Below are 7,497 nucleotides of genomic sequence, written 5' to 3' on the forward strand. Positions count from 1 at the left end.
AAAATAGGAGAATTCTTGGAATATAACGGATACACAAGCACACCGTATGATGCAACTTTATTTGTGAAAAAGAATGGGAAGCAAACTTCTATAGTTTTAGTCTATGTAGACGATCTGATCTTAACCGGAGATTGGAAAGAAGAAATTGAAATCTAATTTATGTGTCCGCTTTAGAATCAAGATCTAGGCAGATTGAACCATTTCGTAGGCCTAAAAATTGAATGCAGCGACAGTGGGCTATCATTACATTAAAAGAAATATGCAACAAATTTGTTAATGTGGTTCGGGATGACGGACTCGAAACTGCCATGTACACCAACAAATACCAACATGAAATTATATGTTGATGAAGGAGCCAAGTTGGAAGATGCAACCCAATATCGTCGACTTATAGGGAGTTTGATTTACCTAAATTTACCAAGGCCTGATCTTGCATTCTCGATAGGAATATTAAGTCATTTTATGCAAGAACTAAGAAATCCGCATATGTATGCAGCAAGACGTGTTCTAGGGTTTGTAAAGGATACATTTGATTATGGAATTGAGTTTAAGAGGAAGGGAAGAATCGAGCTCAAAGGTTTCTGTGATACTGACTATGTCGGTGATCCAAACGAAAGACGATCGACTATCGGGTACGTGTTCTTTGTCAGTGATAACCTAGTATCGTGGTGTAGTAAGAGACAACTGACCGTGTCTCTATCAACCACCAAAGCCAAGTACCGAGCTTCTGCGGTTGCAGCTCAAGGACTTGCATGGCTGAAGCGATTGTTGGACGACATTAACCAGAAAGTCAAGTACAAGGTTAAACTAATGTGTGATAATATTTGAACAATTAAGTTAGCCAAAAATCCTACGTTTCATGCACGAACTAAGCATATTGGAGTGCAATACCATTTTATACGGTAAAAAGTTTTGAACGGGGAGATAGAACTCAAGTACATTGACACAAAATTACAAGTTTCGCATGTGTTAACCAAAAGGTTGTCTAAACAAAACTTCATCGAGTTTCAATCAAGTCTGAGTATGGGAAAAGTAAGTGTTGAGATGGAGTGTGAAAATATATCTAGCACCGACTATGAAGCCGACTAAATTATAGACTCGAAGGGTGGTACGGTTTGATTTCAAAGGGTGGTTTTGGTGTTGATCATACAATATCTAAAGTCTAAAGGTTTGAAGTAATAATTTAGTTTATATTTGAATTAAGTTTAAATTTGGTTTTTGTATTTGTGTTGGTTTAGAATGCCTTGCATGGCAAGATTACTACCTAGTAAAAAAGGACTTAATTTCTTTTGTTTATGTACCGTATCTTTTTATTCAATTAATAAGAAAGAGTCGAACGAGTCACGTTAAAGATCGCGTATTTCGGTGTGTCTCGTGATATCCAGGTTAACAATAATCCATTTTCAAGTTTAAATTTCTATCAATTTCATTACTTAAACTATTAATCATTGAGCATTGATGATTATTATCAATTTCTTCAAAACTATATGTATGTATATACATTAGGGCATTTCATCAAACACTTAGAATGCATATACATTGGGGCATTTCATCAAACACTTAGAATGCATATCACATCTCTAGTTTTCTTAGCTTTCTAAAATACCTCGATTAAATCCATTCTTTCATACTACATTCACAGCCCCATTTATAGATTCAACCTAAAGGTTATGGAATCTTTTAATATATTAAATGTTAATCATGAATTTAGCACAAGGCATGAATCATGACATATAGATGCATGCTTGCGTGCATACATACATGCATACATACATACATGCATGTATCGCATACGTACATATACACATACATACATACATACATACAAACATTTATGTTTGTTTCAATTCTATTATTGTCATCCATTTGTGTTTGTTTATTTACGTTTGGTCGTTTATTTTCATTTACATATTCATTCGAATTTATTTATTAGTTACTAATAATACTAATTGGACAATCATATATCAACCATCAACCCAATCTATCTTTACTGCCAAGCATTAGGCCGTCAATTATGAACGAATAAGAACACACCATTAAAATTTAAACCACATATAGTTTTCATCGCTTTTGCAAACCTCAAGTACTATATTTTCTGAAAAAAAATAACTTTCATCATTAACGTCGGAATATTATGGTCTTTAATTTAGGATGAGTCCTGACATATTATTTTTTTAATGCATTTTCTAACATAGTCATTACAATAACGCGTCTAAATTTACAAGAATGATGTATCTAAACCTTTAGAATGATGATTTCAAATTTAAAAGCTAATTGTGTGTTATAATTGGTGTTGAAACACAAGTTTATTAGTTGTGTCTAACACCTTCAATAGTATCTTCTTACCTGTAACGATGGTACATCCAAATATGAAAGTTTACCACTGTGGTAATTGGTTTTGACAAAACAAGTTTTCAATGGTGTCTTTAACACCCTTAAGGGTGCAAATGCTGTAACAATTCGTTATAGTTATCACCAAATGTACAAACCAATATCATATTACAATTGCTTCCATTTCAAAGTTTTGTTCACCTATTTTGCCCTCAAGAAGAGGGCACATGCAAGGCTAGAATCCCTTCATATTCCCTATATAAGTAATAAGTTGCATTCCAATTGAAGTAGGCGATCGATACTTTTCTTGTGGCTATTGACTCATCCTTCGTACTCTTACTTCGTAAAGAGGAAACATTAACATTCAACCGGAAACACTTTTGTGCATTTAAACAAGCACAAATATTAGCAAAATTGAAATATTGTTCAGATGGCTTATGTCTTGCCAAGACTGATGATAAAAGTTCTCTTAGCCATCGTTTTCTTCCATGAGTCTAGTGTCGCTGAAATACGTATGTACTCTTTGATCTTCTTCAATTCGACAACTTGTACGATTTGGATTACATGTTATAAACTTTAATTTTGTATCAACTTATCGAACCTATATATGTTATTGAACTACAGCTCCAGACTATACCTTCATGTATGAAGCAACAAAAGCTCCCAGGATTTCTTTCTTTGACTACATTGTCATAGGGGGAGGCACCACTGGAATCCCATTAGCCACAACATTATCTGCAAACTACAAAGTTTTACTTCTTGAACGTGGTGGCTCGCCTTACGGAAATCCCAACATCACCCGTTTATCTACGACTTATTGGATTCATCTCCAAATTCTCCCTCTCAACAATTTATTTCCCAGGGTGTTGTACTTTCACGCCCACGGGTTTTGGGTGGTGGTACTTGTATCAATGCTGGTTTCTATTCTCGCGGCGAACAAAAATTCAATAAGGAAGCTAGATTAATGGACGAAGGTTTGGTTAACAAGTCTTATGAATGGACAGAAAAAGTTATGGTGTTCAAGCCTCAAATTCAGAAGTGGCATGTGGCACTTCGAGCCGCACTGGTGGAAGTTGGGGTCACACCAGACAATGTATTTAGCTATGATCATATCATTGGTACAAAATTGGCTGGTACACTTTTCGATGAAAATGGGACACGCCATAGTGCTGCAGATCTGCTTCAGTATGCAAATCCCATTGGGCTATCTGTTTTTCTATATGCAACTGTTGATAAGATATTTTTTAGGACCAGAGGTCGGTATATACACATTCTCATGTCAACGTTCTATTAAGTTTTGCAAGTCTTACTTGTGATCGTTTACAGGAAGATCAAGGCCATTGGCTTATGGAGTAGTGTTTGAAGATTCAGCCAGGAACAAGCACATGGCATATCTAAAAGGTGGACAAAAGGATGAAATCATATTATCGGCGGGTGCTCTTGGAAGCCCACAACTTCTGCTGTTGAGTGGCATCGGCCCAAAAGAACAATTTGATGCCTATAAGATTAAGGTCGTGCTTGAGCAACCTTTCGTTGGTAAAGGTATGGAGATAATCCACTGAACTCAATCTTCGTTCCTTCTCCCATTGCAGTCGAGTTATCTGCTGTCCAAAGTGTTGGTATTACTCGGTTTGGCAGCTACATAGAGGGAACTGGTGGCTATAATTTGATCAATGCTAACCCTTCAGCTTATCAAGGATATTCCCCTCAGGTAACTATAATATGTCTTATCATATTAAGAATTTTGTTTTTAACTATTAACAACAACAAAATTCACGAGAGGTGAATTAGAATTAGTTAATCGAACACAAACTAAGCTCGGAGAATATTTTGGCATAACTCACAAATTTTATTAATCAAGAAAATAACTCAAAACTTGATCAAATTCTCCATTAAACCTTGCATGAATTCTTTGGGGTTATACAGAGGCTCGATTACAATTAGAGTCGAACCAAACTCCTACTTATCTTTTAAATAAAATTCCATCTTTATCTAATACATAAAATAGATAATTATCTCTAATTGCAATAATTAATTAATTAATGAGATCGATCAATTAGCTCGAACCGCCTCACCTTCCTGACCCATAACTCGGGTTCGGGAATTAACTCCAACAATCGCCCTCTTAATTTCCGAAACGGAATAGGTGGACCGTTAACTTCGAACATGTCTCTTTTGTTCTGTTTGATTTGACCCACGATCTTGACCTTCTCGAATTTCACAAACATATTGGTCCTCATCATCTTGGACTTGACTTCTTGGAAATTCTCTTGATACATGACTTTATTCTTTCGGCTCTCCCGAACTCGACCCCCTTTATGATCCTGTACCCGACCATTCCCTTGGCTGCATGAACTAGCATAACCGCTCCTTTGGTTGCGACTCTTGTCATCTAATCGAGTGAACATCACTTTTCCTTGATTGTTCTTTTGTTCCCGAATCGTTTAAATTTTCTGAATCGGCTTGGATTTCTTAACATAACTTGAAACTCCCACGGTTAATTTAATCACGTATAACCGGTTTCTCATTTGAAGCGCCTTCATCATAAGTTTACCCTCATCATCGTACAAGAGCAAATAATTCTCCTTCATCTGAACAGCACACTCGTTCTCTGTTGCTTGACCGAGACTTATTATATTTTCTTTCAAACTTGGTATAAAATAAACATCGGATAAAGCCCGATCATCTCCGATTTTTGATTTTAATAAAATCTTTCCTTTATCGCATATATCAACACACGAACCGTCCCCGAATTTTACCTTACCCATTATATTATTGTTGAGTTTGGAAAAATACGACTGGTACATGTTATGTGGTTCGACGCTCCATTTTCGAGATACCAAGTTCCTTCCCACTTTCTCTGCTTCAAGCCTTTTCTGGTTAACTCGTTCTTCTTTTAAGTAAGCCGTCTCATGAAGATTTAAATAACCAGCTGGATCACGATCGGCTTGTTCTTTCGTTTCAGCTAGATTTGCTTCCTGATTTGCTCGTCTTCGTTCCGAACACGAGGACGTGAAGTGTCCCATCCTGTCACACCGAAAACACTTAATATGGTAGCGGTCTTTCCTTTCTCTTACTCGTCCTTTGTTTTGGTATGATCCTTGTCCTCCGGTTTCCCGACCTTTTCCACGTTCCCATGAACTCGGCCAACCTCTACCTCGGTTACCGGACTGATCACACGATTTGCCTTTTTAACTACTTTATGATCTATTGAAAAGTAACTAACTTTGAGACTCAGAAGCGCGTTCTCTCCCTCGTAAACATTCCTCAAGTGCCTTAAGTATTTCAATAGTATCTTCAAACCTCATACTATCGAGATCAACAGTTTGCTAGATTGAGGCTACCAGGTGGAAGTATTTGTCTGGAACTGCGTCGAGTAACTTCTTCACCAAAACATCTTGCTCGAATACGTAACCAGGATCTGTTGCCTTATTTTTCCTGCAAACTGATAATCTTGTCTTCCGCCATCTTGAGTTTCTCAAATTCACTTATCAACGTTAGGAGTCGAGCCTTTGGGACTCGCTCGACCCCAATATATTGTGCCTTCAAAGCCGCCCATATTTCTAGGGCGTTCTTGTATTGAGCAATCTGAAGATAAAATATCACCTTCCACCATTTGAAACAAAAATGACCTTGCCGCTCTTCTTCGCATCAATAGATGTACCCTCTTCGGGTTGAACGACTTCCCATGGCCCTTGATTGTCGAAAATCGCTTCTACCATAATCGCCAATGTGATGTAATTAGTTCAGTTCAACTTTGTAACTTGTAGTGATATTCCCCTGGTCGCTTTGGGTTGGATTAGGTCTTTCTTCGTCACCCTCCATTGACGGTTTTTTCTTTCATTGGTAATCACTTAACGGTGTCAAACTCCCTTGCTCTAGTCCATTGGAACAAACACAAATAAATCAATCCAAACCACTTTTTATAAACGAACCCGTTTGCAAAATAATATAATTATTAATTTTTTTTCTTTTTCTGTAACCTGCGTTCTTGAATTAACCAAAAAAACAAATATCTTTTGTTTTTCTTTGTTTAACTTCCTGCTCACACAGCAATAGTAAATACTATTCCGATTTTCAACTTGCAAACCAATCAACAACCGATTTGCTATGCAATACCCATTCGAAAACTTACTGGTTCCCAAATATTTCGAAGCCAGGACAGCCCCTTTTGCCGCCTCCGTAACCTAGCGGAGTAACCTGTCACCATCGAAAATCATATCTCCGATGCTGAAACGAACAAGTCTGCGCATGCTACCTGTTGTTGCTCGACTGGAACAGGTCCTTCTGTTCGATCGACGACCCTGCCGATTCTTTTTCTGTAACCTGCGTCCATCTGCTTCTGCAATCTTTAGGTTATTCAATCCTTCCTCTTATACCAATTGACGGAAGGTGAAGTGGAATTAGTTAATCGAACATGAACTAAGCTCGGAGAATATGTTGGCACAACTCACCAATTTTATTAATTAAGAAAATACCTCAAAACTTGATCTAATTCTCCATTAACCTTACGTGAATTCTTTGGGGTTATATAGAGGCTCGATTACAATTAGAGTACTCGTACTTATCTATTAAATAAAATTCCATCTTTATCTAATAACTAAAATAAATAATTATCTCTAATTGCAGTAATTAATTAATGAGGTCGATCAATTAGCTTGAACCGCCTCACCTTCCCAACCCATAACTCGGATTCGAAAATTAACTCCAACAAAAATGACTAGTAAATTTCATGAACTTTGTTGTTTACAGATGGGTGGTTTTATAATAGAGAAAATTAATGGTCCTCTATCAAGGGGTGAACTACGGATTGAAAACCTTAATCCAGCTGACAACCCATTAGTAACATTCAACTACTTCAAGGAGCCCGAAGATCTGCAGAAATGTGTTAATGCGATTAAGACAATTTTACACGCTGTTGAATCTAAAGTATTCTCAAACTACAAGTATTGCAATATGACAGTCAAAGATATTCTTGATCTAAACATGAAATTAACATGGAACCTGCGCGAACGTAGTAATACATGTTTGTCATTGGAACAATATTGCAAAGACACTGTAAGGACTATTTATCACTACCATGGTGGTTGCCATATTGGAAAAGTTGTTGGTCCGGATTATAAGGTCTTTGGTGTGGATGCCCTATGAGTAATTGATGGTTCAACG

The 7,497-nt window shown here is 37.0% G+C and overlaps 2 pseudogenes; both read left to right on the top strand.

The window, feature by feature from the left end:
- The first annotated feature begins 330 nt into the window (after positions 1-330).
- LOC143600133 (secreted RxLR effector protein 161 pseudogene) lies at positions 331-828 on the top strand (annotated as a pseudogene).
- Positions 829-2,761: 1,933 nt separating this feature from the next.
- Positions 2,762-7,491, top strand: LOC143600134 (protein HOTHEAD-like; annotated as a pseudogene).
- Positions 7,492-7,497: the final 6 nt, after the last annotated feature.

This window comes from Bidens hawaiensis, unplaced genomic scaffold (genome assembly GCF_021521415.1).
Source record: "Bidens hawaiensis isolate Kalapana, Puna unplaced genomic scaffold, B.hawaiensis_p1.1 tig00053418_1, whole genome shotgun sequence".
NCBI lineage: Eukaryota > Viridiplantae > Streptophyta > Magnoliopsida > Asterales > Asteraceae > Bidens > Bidens hawaiensis.